This window comes from Barbus barbus (assembly GCF_936440315.1).
Source record: "Barbus barbus genome assembly, chromosome: 35".
Classification (NCBI taxonomy): domain Eukaryota; kingdom Metazoa; phylum Chordata; class Actinopteri; order Cypriniformes; family Cyprinidae; genus Barbus; species Barbus barbus.
In genome coordinates, this window is record NC_136763.1 from 1606922 (window position 1) to 1620752 (window position 13831).

At 39.2% G+C, this 13831-nt stretch overlaps 1 pseudogene across 1 annotated transcript; it reads left to right on the forward strand.

Moving 5' to 3' along the window:
• Nucleotides 1-8551: 8551 nt before the first annotated feature.
• LOC306854749 (GTPase IMAP family member 8-like) lies at nt 8552-12417 on the forward strand (annotated as a pseudogene). The gene is made up of 5 exons: nt 8552-8561; nt 8960-9616; nt 11107-11724; nt 12021-12128; nt 12245-12417. The product of its transcript is annotated as a GTPase IMAP family member 8-like (transcript).
• Nucleotides 12418-13831: the final 1414 nt, after the last annotated feature.

The window sequence follows — 13831 nt, forward strand, 5'->3', positions numbered from 1 at the left end:
ATTTTTTCAAAAGACAAAATACATTTAAATCTAATTATTTTTAAAAAGTGATTTCACTCGGCAACTCCAAACATCCAAACTACTCATAATCCCAAAGACATTATATACTTACTATAAAAAGTAACTCTTAACAGTCGCAAGCTGTAGAATTATTTATTTAATCTTAATGTAAGTACTTATGTTATACAGTACAGTCAAAAGACAAGTAAAAGGTACAAGGATCAACATGGCCTGAAATATGTTTTTTATTTACAGAGAAGTGTAAGGCCTAAATATCAGTTTTTGATACATTTCACATTTAAAAATAATTTTTCGTTCAGTCCTCTTCAGGATGTTAACACACAAATGTTAATATAAAAGAAATCTATATGAAAATATTTAGAAATGTTGTATTTACAGAAATAATATGAGTTTAACTGTTATTTTAAGGCACTGAGATTTATGTCTCTTGCTGTTCAGGATGTTCAGAGCTCTTCTGAATGATTGAGATCCCATCCATATCCAGCTCCACTGAATGAACACTGAAGAAACCAATGCCCTGTCAAAACAACAGCAGGACCAACAACATTCATAAAATAGATTTTACTTGAACCTTTTTTTCCAATTTTAAAAGTGGTTAAATTAAATGTTAGCTAATTAGTTTTAGGACACTAAACACAGTCACCTCCAGCTTCTACAGTTTGGAAAGGGTTAAACACAACCTTCTTCATATGTTCTCGTTCTGTAGTGGTTGAACCAGTTTCTCTGACTCACCTGTGTGTTTGTGAGAATCTCTCTCACTGATTCCTTCTGCTGCGTCACACAGGAGAGAGACAGAGAGAGAGAGAGAGAGAGAGAGAGAAGGAAAGAGATTCATGTATGAATTACCACCGTATTAACAGAGAAGCTGTACCTTTAATTCCTCTAGAAACAATAATCTTACCAGCTCTTTGTTGAGAAAGATAATGTAGCTCTTGAGCGATTAAGCTATTTAGTTGATAAAATTGCGGGGCAGCATTAAAAATTTGTTCCTGAATGTCTGTGTGCAGCCACAATGTGATCAGTGTGAGTGACTGTGTGTGTGTGTGTGTGTGTGTGTGTGCGTTAGATACAGTGAAGACAGTGTCTAGAATGTATAGTCTAGAATGCTTCTCATTTTTATTTTTAAACATAGAGAGTGTGTTAATTTGTGCAATGATAACCTACCAGCTGTTACAGTAACTTTCCAACACGAAGGTAGGTGTAAAAGAAGAGATGTTTATTTTTACAGGATGAGTGGGAACTGTGAATGGTGAGGTGAGTCGTGAACTTGAGATATCTTGCAGGTGATGATTCGTGCTTCTAAAGTGTCTTTCGTGTCTTCATGTGCTGGACGAGGCGGTGATGTGGAACACAGGAGAGCGGGGATATCCAAGGACACACAGGACGGTCTGGAGACGGGTAGACAACGAGGAAGAGAACAGGAGGTAAGTTTCAACAGGTAAGGAATGCAGAGGTAATACTCAACGGCTGGAGACTGTCGGGGGAGAGTCCACGTTGCAAGAACGAGATCAGACACTGGGTGAATGGAGGGGAGTGCTTTTATGTGGTTCTGGGTGATGATGGTGATGGGGTGCAGGTGCGCGTGATCAGAACTCAGGTGAAGTGGATCGTGGTAATTGGCTGACGGGAGAGCCTGGCCGTTCTGTGACAGTACCCCCCTCTCCACGGCCCGCTCCTGAGGGCCGACCTCGGCGTCGTGGTGGTCTGCCTCAGTTTCGTGGGGCTGCGCGGTCAGGATGGTTGGTATGGAATTCGTCCAGCAGTGCTGGGTCTAGGACATCCTCCCTGGAGACCCATGAGCGTTCCTCGGGACCGTAGCCTTCCCAGTCGACTAGGTATTCCAGTCTCCCAACACGGCGTCGAGAAGTCAAGATCTCCCGGACCCTATAGACGGCACCTTCGTCCAAGATGAGCGGGAGAGGGGGCTCCTCGACCGGGCCAGGCTCTGGGGACACAGAAGGGAAAAATGGTTTCAATAACGAGACATGGAATGTGGGATGGATCTTATATTGTGCAGGTAGCTGAAGCTTGTATGTGACCGGGTTAACCTGTTCCAGAATGGTGAAGGGGCCAACAAATCTGGGACTGAGTTTCCGGCAAGGCAGGCGCAGCCTGATGTCCCGTGTGGATAGCCATACCTTCTGCCCGGGATGGTAAGTGGGCGTGGCGGAACGGCGGGCATTCGCTGTTATCCGTTGTCTGCGCACTGCCTGTTGCAGCTGATGGTGTGCTGCGTCCCAGACTCCCTCGCTCTCTCGGAACCAGTGGTCGACTGCGGGTACGTCCGAGGGTTCCCCGGACCAGGGGAACAGGGGCGGCTGGAAACCGAGTACGCACTGGAAGGGAGTGAGTCCAGTGGAGCCCTTGCGAAGGGAATTTTGGGCGTACTCGGCCCAGCCTAGGAACTGGTTCCAAGAGTTCTGGCGGCTGTGGCAGAAGGTTCTCAGGAATCGCCCTATTTCCTGGATTTTGCGTTCAGTCTGCCCATTGGACTGGGGATGATAGCCTGAGGTTAAACTTATGGTCACACCTAGGAGGGAGAAGAAGGCTTTCCAAACCCGTGAGATGAATTGGGGTCCTCTATCCGATACCATGTCCTCTGGGAGACCGTAATATCTGAAGACATGATTAAAAAGTAACTCAGCTGTTTGGAGTGCAGTAGGTAAACCAGGCAGAGGAAGGAGCCGACAGAACTTGGAGAAGCGGTCCACTATCACGAGAAGGCAAGTGTTGTTATCTGAGGGAGGTAGATCAGTGATGAAGTCTACTCCTAGGTGTGACCAAGGGCGATTGGGTATGGGTAGTGGGAGAAGTTTACCGGTAGGAAGATGACGGGAACTCTTGGAAATGGCACAGTCTGGGCAGCCCTGAACGAACCTTCTCACGTCCCTGGCCATGTTGGGCCACCAGAAGCTCTCCTTGAGCAGCGAGAGAGTGGCCAGTCCCGTGTGGCCAGTACCGAGAGAAGTGTGCGTGGAGTGGATGAGTGGTGTGCGTTGGATCCTGGGAACGTACTGACGGTTTGGAGGACAGCCCGGCGGATTGGCAGGTGGAGTGTCGGAGACAACTGGTAGAGAGGTCCACTGAATGGGGCTTGCAATAAGTTCCGCTGGTAGAATTCCCTCTGGTTCCTTGTGATGCTCCACGGAGGTATGAATGCGGGATAGAGCATCCGCCTTGACATTTCTAGGACCAGGACGATAGGAGATCTTGAACTGGAATCTAGTGAAAAATAAGGACCATCGAGACTGACGAGGGTTTAGCCGCTTAGCATCACGAAGGTATTCCGAGAAAAGAAGGCACATGGATGGAGCTTGGGAGGCATCCCCTGCTGCTGCGAAAGGACCGCACCTACTCCCGTGGTGGAGGCATCTACCTCGACTACGAAGGGTAACTCGGGGTTCGGATGGACGAGGAGAGGTGCGGTAGTAAATGCTTCTTTCAGCTGGTTGAACGCCTTCGTGGCACAGGTGTTCCAGGACAGAGACTTGGTTCCTACCTTGAGTAAATCGGTAAGTGGGCTGGTAATGGAGCTGTAGTTGGCGATGAAACGGCGGCAGAAATTTGAAAAGCCTAGGAAGCGTTGGAGTTCTTTGATGGATTTGGGTCGTGGCCAGGATGTGATCGTTTCCACCTTCCTCTTTTCCATGCAAATGCCACCACTATGGATTACGTAACTGAGGAAATGAGCAGAGGATTGATGGAAGATGCATTTTTCTGCCTTGAGATACAGTTGGTATTTCCGAAGCTGGCTGAGGACCTCCGCAACGTGGTGGCGATGTTCGGCCAAGCTCCGGGAGTATATTAAAATATCGTCGATATAAACGACCACGAATCAATGCATATACTCCCGGAGCACCTCATGCATAAACCCCTGGAAGACAGAGGGGGCGTTGACGAGCCCATGGGGCATCACCCGGTATTCGTAGTGGCCAGTGGGTGTCACGAAGGCTGTCTTCCATTCGTCTCCTTCTCGGATGCGAATGAGGTTGTATGCGCTGCGGAGGTCCAATTTATATGAATATGGTGGCATTGCGGAGTTGTTCCAGAGCTGCCGGGACAAGAGGAAGGGGATACCTGAATTTTACGGTGATTTCATTGAGTTTACGGTAGTCTATGCAGGGTCGCAAGCCTCCGTCCTTTTTGGCCACGAAGAAGAAGCTGGAAGCAGCAGGGGAGGTAGATGGTACAATATACTCTTGTTTGAGTACCTCCTCAATGTACTCCTCCATGGCCTTCTGTTCAGGTAAGGAAAGGGGGCATATTTTACCCTGTGGTACTAGCTCACCCGGAACAAGGTCTATGGCACAGTCCCATGGCCGATGAGGTGGAAGTTGGGAAGCCCTTTTGGGGCAAAAGACGTCGCTGAAGGAGGTATAATCTGAAGGGATGTCTACCGATTGCTTCTCAAAAAAAATCTTCTCCGATCACTGGCCATAAAATGTTATAAAAATCAACAGGAATCCCGTCAATGCCAGGAGTCTTTCCATTTTCCATGCTCATCATAGCGGTATATAAATCATTTTGTAACAAATTTTGTTCAAGCATAATATTAGACTCTTCATCAATCTTTGGAAGATCATTTAGAAAAATAAAATCATTATCTTCTCTTTGAGACAATTCACATTTATATAAGTTTGAATAGAATCCAACAGCATGTTTGCGTATCTCACTAGGCTCAGTAAGCTCTTTCCCTATTTCCAAGCGTAATGAATGAATGATACGACTTTGGCCGTTTTTTCTTTCCAAATTGAAAAAAAATTTAGATGGTGCATCCATTTGTGAGATGCTTTGAAAACGTGAACGTATTAAAACGCCCCTTGAGCTTTAGTACCCAACAAATCTGCAAGCATTTCCTTTTTGGATTTACTGCTTTCAAAACAAACACCATCACCTGTAGAAGCTGTTGTATTTAAAAGTTCTAAAATTTCATTTTCTAAAATCTTCATTGACTGGGCCATATCTTTAGTGGCATTAAGAGTGTACTCTTGACATAATTGTTTAATGTGTAATCCCACCATTGTTGTAAGGAAGTATAAAACTGTTTTTGTTTCTTAAAATTTTCCCAAAATAAATAAAAAATTCCAATAAACTTTTTATCATTTAAATGGGGTGTATTAAAATGCCAATACGCACTCTTTAAATACACAGAGTTAATAAAAATATTACAAACAACAGAACAGTGATCAGAAAAACCTACAGGAATTATTTTACATTCTCTGGCAAGATTTGCTTGATGATTAGACACATAAAACCTATCTAGTCTTGCCATAGAAATAATATTATCTCTACTATATGCCCAAGTATATTGCCTATTCTTGTGATGCACATTCCTCCAAACATCACATAAATCAAATGTTCTTAACAATTGCGTGAGCGCTTTTTGTGAGGCAATATGTGGCTCTAAGTGATTTCTGTCTAATTTATCATTTTCAGTACAGTTAAAATCCCCACCGAGGAAAAATAATTCTTTCATAACAACACTAATTGTATCAAAAAAAGCAATTCTTTCAGCCCCTTTCGTGGGGGCATAAATATTTAAAAAAGTCATTGTAGTGTTTTCAAAATTAGCTTTAACTTTTAATAAAAACGGCCTTTAACTATTTCTTCCATTTCACAAGAAATTGGCAGGGATTTTTTTGAAAACAGAATAGCTACTCCTCCACTATTGGAAGACATATGACAAAAAACAATTTCTCCATCCCATTCGTTTTTCCAATCTACCTCATTATTCAAGTCACTATGTGATTCCTGAACAAAAGTAACATCAATATGTTTTTGTTTAATAAATTCTAACAAACACATTCTCTTCTGACCGTCTCTGGCACCATTTAAATTGAGAGTTCCAACTTTTAAATCTCTCATAAAAAAAGATGTTTTAAAAAGACAGAGATAATTAAAAGAAACAGTCAGCAAGGCAAAGACTTCTACCAATAAGAAGAAATTATACCATATCTTGTTTTTCATCATTAAGATTTTGCTTTCTAAGTTTACTCACAATTTTCCTAAGACGGAAAACTTCTTTGTCTGCAAAAGTACCTTCTTTCATTAGAATTTTTGCATTATTAATGAAAGTTGAGCGATCAGGGAAGTAATATTCAACCTGAACTCCAGGTAAGCCTTTAGTTTCTTTCAAAAATTTGCTAGTGTCCTCAACTTTATATACTGTGGTCTGATTATCATTTTTATTTTGCGATGAAAGATAAGAACAATCAGAAATATTGGAATCTGAAGAATCACTGTCATTCTCTGGGACTAAACTTTCAGCCTAATTTTTGTCTTTTTTGGTTTGTTTAAAGAGTTTGGTCTGGGGGACTTTTTTCCTTTTATTTGGAACTTTGAAGATTGAATCTGTTTCCATCTCTGATTCTCCGACAACACCCTCACTGACCTGTTTACCAGTAGTTGTCATTTATCTGTATTGATGTCACTGCTCAAATTAACAGTGTCAAAAATCATAAAATCAGATACAGATAAACGACCTGCAGTAACCTCAGCCATAGTGGGTTTATTCCCAACCGACCCAGCAGAACCTAACGCAACAGCAGCAGCAGGGGCCACAACATCCTCTGTGACAGACACAACTTCAGAAGGATTACTCTGAGCGTTAGTCTGTACAGTAGCATTTTCATCCATTTTTTCAGGACAAGCACGTATCAAATGGCCAATTTTGCTACAGCCAAAGCATTTCATTATACTTTCAGATGTTGCATAAACTGTATAATTAAAGTCCTCAACTTTAACATTAAAGGACAGGTTCAGCTCATTAGCATTATTTTTCAAAATCATATAGACCTGTCTCCGAAAAGACACTACATGTTTCAGCAAGGGTGATTTACAACTAAAAGCAATTTTCCTAATGGGAGAAACAATCTTACCAAAGGAAGACAATTCTTTAGCAATACTTGCATCAGAAACAAAAGGAGGAACATTCGACACAACAATCTTTCTAGAAGGGCTACTTAGCGGCAGAACATGCGTAAGTGCGTCATTAATCACGACTCCCATTTGAACAAGCTCATTAGCTTTTTCGATCGCGTTTAAAAATAAAACAACCGCGTTGTTCATTTTAGATGCAGAAACAATAGCGTTGCAACCAACTACATTGCCAACCGCTAAAGCACATTCCTCCACACTGAATTTACACAAAATCTTAATCCCATGACGCCGAGTTAGACCATCACTACTCGTAACACCTGACGCAGCCATGCTTCCCGGCAACAAAGACGCCGGGAGCAGACTTCCACAACTTTCTCTAAAGAAAACTACTCCTCATACACAAAATAACACACAAAAAACATAAACAAACAAACAAACACAAAAAAAGTTAGAAAACACACTCAGGACCTCATACCTCATCAAAGAAAATAGCGGCAAGTAGTAATTCGTTGTCCAGTTTGCTATGGGATGTGGCAGATCAGCTGGAGAGTTGTAAGTTATTTTCACAGAACGTTATTCGCATTAGTGCCGAAATATTTTCCAGAAATAAAAACAGGAAGCTGAAGCTGAAGTCTGGAACCATCGACATCAGACCCTGGGGTGATGACACCCAGAGTCAGACACCCAGTGGATGGTTGGTTTCTAGTCTAATAACTGGGTGATCTGCCACATCCCGTAGCAAACTGGACAACGCCGCTATTTTCTTTGAAAACTCTCCTCTCTATGGATTAGCTGGCCTGACGATGCGACGCGTGAGCTCTCAACCAATGATGCACTGAAGCTACACAAGCACCACCTTCCTCATTTACATGTTACACACCGAAAAGTACAAATAAATGAATAAATAAATCTAAAAATAAATACATGTGGGAATAAATCATTCTAAAAAAATGAATGCATAAATATATAAATAAATCTCAAAATAAATGTATAAATAATAAAAAATACATTAAAAAAGAATTAGTGAAAAAATAAAAGTAAAGAAAATGTTTAAAAATGTATAAATCTCTAAAAGCAGAAAAGAAATTAAGGGGGGGAAATTTATTTGATTACAAATTAATCATATTTATTTTATTAAGTCGTTTATTCATTTATTTATTTTCCTATTATCACATTTATTTATCTATTTATTCATTAATATATTTATTTATTCTATCATTCATTTATTCATATTTAATTTATGCAGGTTTGGTCCACCATAGATATATACAGATATGTATATTTGTGTGTGTGTGTGTGTGTGTATGTTTGAAGCTTATTTCTGAGATTCATTTGGGGAATAGTATGACATCAAGTTCATGTCAAGCTATCTTGTCCTGAAATCACCAAGTTCATCAGCCACTAGACAAACCTGATATTCTGGATTTAAGATGAAAACTTCCTTCTGAGAGCCATAATGTCAAGCTGAAGTGTACCTGTATTCATCCAGGGTGTCAGTATGGTAGATTAGTACTATTTGATTCATTTTTAAGTGATTTTATATTATTTTTTTTAGAGTGTATTGGCTTTTACTTGCATGATTTATAGGTTAATTTTCTTTCCTTAACAGTTTTATTTTACAAGTTGTTTTGGATAACAAAATGCAAGGACGATGGAACAAGGTAAAGTTTACAGGCAGTTTGTTAAGATATCAAATTGTCATTTGCTTTGGATATGACTATCTAAATGCATTCTCTACTATAAAACTGTTTAGTGCTTTATCTTGTTGTGCTATGAACATAACATACATGTAGATGTGTAATGTATATATTTAGACACATTCTTCCAGAACATCAATTTTCCAGTTGGTTAACAGTTTTTATATCACTCAGAAAACATTGTAGTTTCTTATGATGATGATTTAATAAATGATGTCACACAGAAAATATGATCTGACTGTTTAGACTAATTTCCCAAAAAAAATCCAGTTTATTTGGCTTTCAAACCACATACTTTTGTTTTGCACTCAAATGTATTTTTCTTTTACCTAAGTATGTAAAATGTACTTTTTTTCTGACAGAACTAAGAGTCGTCGTTCTGGGGTGGCAGAAATCTGACAAAGCCTCTGTGATAAACAGCATTTTAGGTGATGAAGTTGAGTCTGATGAATACTTTGTGAAGTCTGTGAAGAGAGACGGTGAAGTGAGCGGAAGGAAGATTACTCTGATCAACACTCCCTGCTGGTGGGAGGTTTTTGGTTTGCAAGATTCACCAGAAGTTGTGAAACAGGAGCTGGTTTGCAGTGTGTTTCTGAGTGAACAGGACCTCACGTCTTTCTGCTGGTCATTAATCTCAGTTTGCCTTTTACTGAAGAAAACAGACTCAGCGTCGAGAAGCACCTGAATCTGGAGACACACCATATTGATCTTTACAGGAGCTGATTCACTGAAGGACAAATCCACCGAGCAGCACATACTGAACCAAGGAGAAGATCTTCAGCAGATCATACAGAGATGTGGAGAAAAATACCACGTCTTTGAGACTGAAAATAAAAGTGCTGGAGTTCAAGAACTGCTTATCAAGATTGATGATGTTGTGGCAGAAAATATCAGCAAACATTTTGACACTCAAGACGATGTGCTACTCGACATTCAGAGAAAAAGAGATGAAAATGAAAAAAGAGCAGAAGCCAGACAAGAAAAAGTTGAGAGCAAAAGAAAACTACTGAAAGAAATAAGTAAGTGAACCACAAGTCCCGTTATAATGGTCAGTTTTTTGAAAATGCAATTTCTACATCATCTGAAAGCTGAATAAATAATCTTTCCATTGATGTATGATTTGTTAGGATCGGACAATATTTGTCTGAGATACAACTGAAGAGTTCCAATGCAAAAGCCTCTGATCATGATGTTGTTCCCATATGTTCATCAAGTACTTTCACTTCAAATGCGCTAAATCCCAACCTTACATAGCAGTACTTACATAGAAACCTATACAAGAAATGCTCATTTTAAAGAAAAACGTCAGACATACTTTGAGGCTTTTGCATCTGAACTCTTCAACTATTAGAAAATCTGGAATCTGAGGGTGCAAAAAATCTAAATATTGAGAAAATCTCCTTTAAAGTTGTTCAAATGAAGTTCTTAGCAATGCATATTACTAATCAAAAATGAAGTTTTGATATATTTTGTTACGAATCCTGGCCATGCACTTCAGTTTACTCACCACCAGAGGTCACCCGCTCACCACATGGACTTTTACACTACACAGCACACTGGACTCAATTTCCCACAATCCATTGCACTGACGACTTGCACAGCTGTTCACTATTTCGCCCACACCTGATCACCATTTCACAATCACCATCACTCTATTTAAGCCTGGGACTTGCTCTTGCTCACCGCCGAGTGTTGTTAGCCTAGTCTGCATACAAAGCGTTTCTTTAGTAGTCTTGTCTGGTTTATCTTGCCGTGTCTGACCCTGCCCGTGTTTTTGGATTATTCTCTCTGCCTTGCCCTGTCTGGATTTGGTACGCCGATCGTTGACCTACGCTTGCTCCACGGATTGCTCTGTCTTGTCTCTGCCATACCTGTTTGCCGTCTCTCGACCCTGCCTGTATGACCACGTCTTTTAATAATGCTTCGCAAATGGATCCGCACGTCTCGTCAGCCCCGTAACATATTTAACAGTAGGACATTTAAAAAATATCTTCATGGAATATGATCTTAATATCCTAATGATTTTTGGCATGAAAGAGAAATGTATAATTTTGACCCATACAATGTATTGTTGGCTATTTCTACAAATATACCTGTGCTACTCATGACTGCTTTTGAGCTCCAGGGACACATATACTGTACACTAAAATCAAGTCTTTCAGACTTTATTTTTGTCTTGTAGCAACTGTTGAATTTTGTAGAGAAATATAAATTGTGACGACATATTAATTTCTTAACAAAGCTAAAATGTCGATTGAAAAACATAACTTTTTGAGTTGAAGTATCATGAAAATATCATCATACATTCATACTTAAACAGCTAATACAATTATTCTTAAATGTCTAATAAGTTCTAAAAAAAAAAACTAATAAAGTTCTATAAAATAGTTCCAAAACAACTAAGAAATTCTAACATTTGTACTTAAACGTCAAGTTCTAATAAATTTGCACGTAAAAATTTAATTCTAACATTTGTTCCCCTGACATTTTATTTATTTTGTTGTTGAAGAAGATGAATCTCTGGCTCCGCTCTCAAAACTGAGAATTGTTCTGCTGGGTTGGATCATGTCTGGGAAGAGTTCAGCAGCAGACACTATCTTTCATAATAAAACATTTGAAACAGAAGGTACAAAAGAGGGCACAAAATACTCTGGTAAAGTAAATGGTAGGTCAGTAACTGTGCTGGACACTCCAGGCTGGTGGAAGTATTTATCATCTAAATTCAACCCAAAGATTGCGCAGACTGCAATCCTGGAGAGCATCGGCCGATCCAAACATCTGCAATATCCTCACGCCTTGATCCTAGTGATTCTTATTGATACTTCATTCAGCAACGAACAGAAACGAATCGTTAAAGAATACATGGCCACTCTAGGAGAAAACATCTGGAGACACACCATAGTTCTGTTCACATGGGGCGACAGATTCCCAGACATCTCAATCGAGCAGCACATTGAGAGTGAAGGAGAAGCTCTTCAGTGGCTGATTGAGAAATGCAGGAACAGATATCACGTCTTTGACAACACAGACAAGAAGAACCGAGATCAAGTCACAGAGCTGCTGCTGAAGATTGATGAGATGGCTGCAGAAAACAGCTTGTTTCATCTCAACACTGTGTGCTGCAGAAGTGAACATTCATGATACTGACTCACAACAAGACGAGAAAAGCCTGAACGCTGACCAGATAATGAAATTAATGTACAAGGAGTTGAAAAACAGTCGTCAAAAGATAAAAACAAAGCTGAAAGAATTAAGGACGGACGTCACTGGATGTATAGAAGCCAAAAGTGATGCAAGCATCCAAGGCATAATAGATTGTAAACTGGCAATACTCTCTATCTTCAATAGACATATTATAGCAGCAGATGAACATCTGTACATTTTTATTTAATGCACTCATTCTGTAACATCTTCCTCTTTCAGTGAAAGTTGATGAGAAAGTCCTGGAGCAGATAAAGAGAGAAGTAAGCAGATTGGAAGTAATATTAATGGACGAGATCTTGAACATCCAGAATCCTGAAGCATCTTGTGGTGAGTTATTTAGCTTGACATAACACATTCTTTTCTTAATTTTATATCATTTGATTTGACACTGCATGTCAGTTTATATCCTGATAAAAAGTTTATCCTCTGCTACATCTATACAGATGACAATATGAGTGTAAATGAAAAGGTATTTTGGTGGCTTCAGAAATATGAGGAATACAGCAAATCTGAAACTTCGGGATATAAAACAGAACGAAATGATCCAGTAGAACAGAATCCAGAGATGTCTATCAATGCACCCGTGAAGCCAGGTGTAGACCGTGTGTCCTGGTGACATACTTTTCATCACTGTGTGGTCCGTGGACGTCTGTGCACACCAAGAGCACAAGTTGAAATTTAAGGCAGAAGAGTCCACTATGTTGCATACAGTTGTGTTTGTAGTGTGCATGTGTGGAACTCGTTCCTCTGCGCTCATCCACAGTTGAGTATATTTTGCATGGCCTTGTCTTAAATGGCACACTTGTGGACTTTCAATGGCTACCACATGCTTGTGTCTGTTAAATCCACAAGACCGCAGGGTGTCCCATTCATCATTTTAGCTTTCTACCTGACAGTCAAGACAGCATTACGTCACAAATGTGTGGATTTAGAAAACGTTTAGGAAAAAGAGTTATAGTTTTACAAAGAGAGTTTAGGGTGCCAGTTTAAGTGCACTGAAAAAAAAAATGATACTACATTTTTTTAAGGTGAGTGGTTGCAATCAATTTATTTTAGCTACATTTAAAAAAAAAAAAAAGTTGAAAATTAGTCAACTTAATTATTTTTTTTTTTTGCAACCACTTACCTTAAAAAAATTAGTAAATTCAATTAATAATTTTTACCTCAAATGCATACCTTTCTGTTTAAAGTGTTAAAAGTGCATAGCAAACAGTCTGTTTACAATTATTTGTTAAATGTGTTTTTCTAATCATATGTTTGAGTATTTCTAACTGATATAATGCAATTTCAATTCTCTGTATGTATGTACTGTACATGTGGAAGAATTGACAATAAAGCTGACTTGAACTTGAATAATGTATAAAAATTATATTTGTAATTATTTGTAAAATTATAATTTATCATAATTTGAAGTAATTGAGTTATGATTGAGTGTTATTAATGTGCAGTAACCTGAACAAGTGCAAAAAACAGCATGAGAGACGGGGGAATGTGAAAATATCATTAAATACCCCCTTTGAACCAATAAATACCTGTATAAGGTAAACACCTTTCAGAGATTTGACTGATTTGTTTCTGATCATATAGTGCTTTCTGTAAAAACACCACTGTTCAGGTTTCTGTCATGGAATCACTATAGAGTACATACAAACAAATAGTTTTGATTCAGGTTTGTTTACTACCTTCAGTGCTGATTTTTTTTATTTTAAATATTTTAATGCCACTTTTTTTTGACAGATGCTTTCATCCTTTAGTGCGTCATTGTACTGTAGAATATTTTATAGGGTTTATTCCAAAACAAAAATAAATAAATAAAATAAAAGCTTCTATGTTTTACACAAATTCCTCATTTAAGTATAACAGATTTTTAGTTTTTACATGACTGTGTAAAAAAAATCCCAGGACACAGGATTATAATTGTATAGAAGCAAATTCCTTGTGTGTGTAAACACACTTGGCAATAAAGATCTTTCTGACTCACTTAGTTTTGTCGTGTTTCGTTGAGGAATGAATCATTTGTAAAACACAAC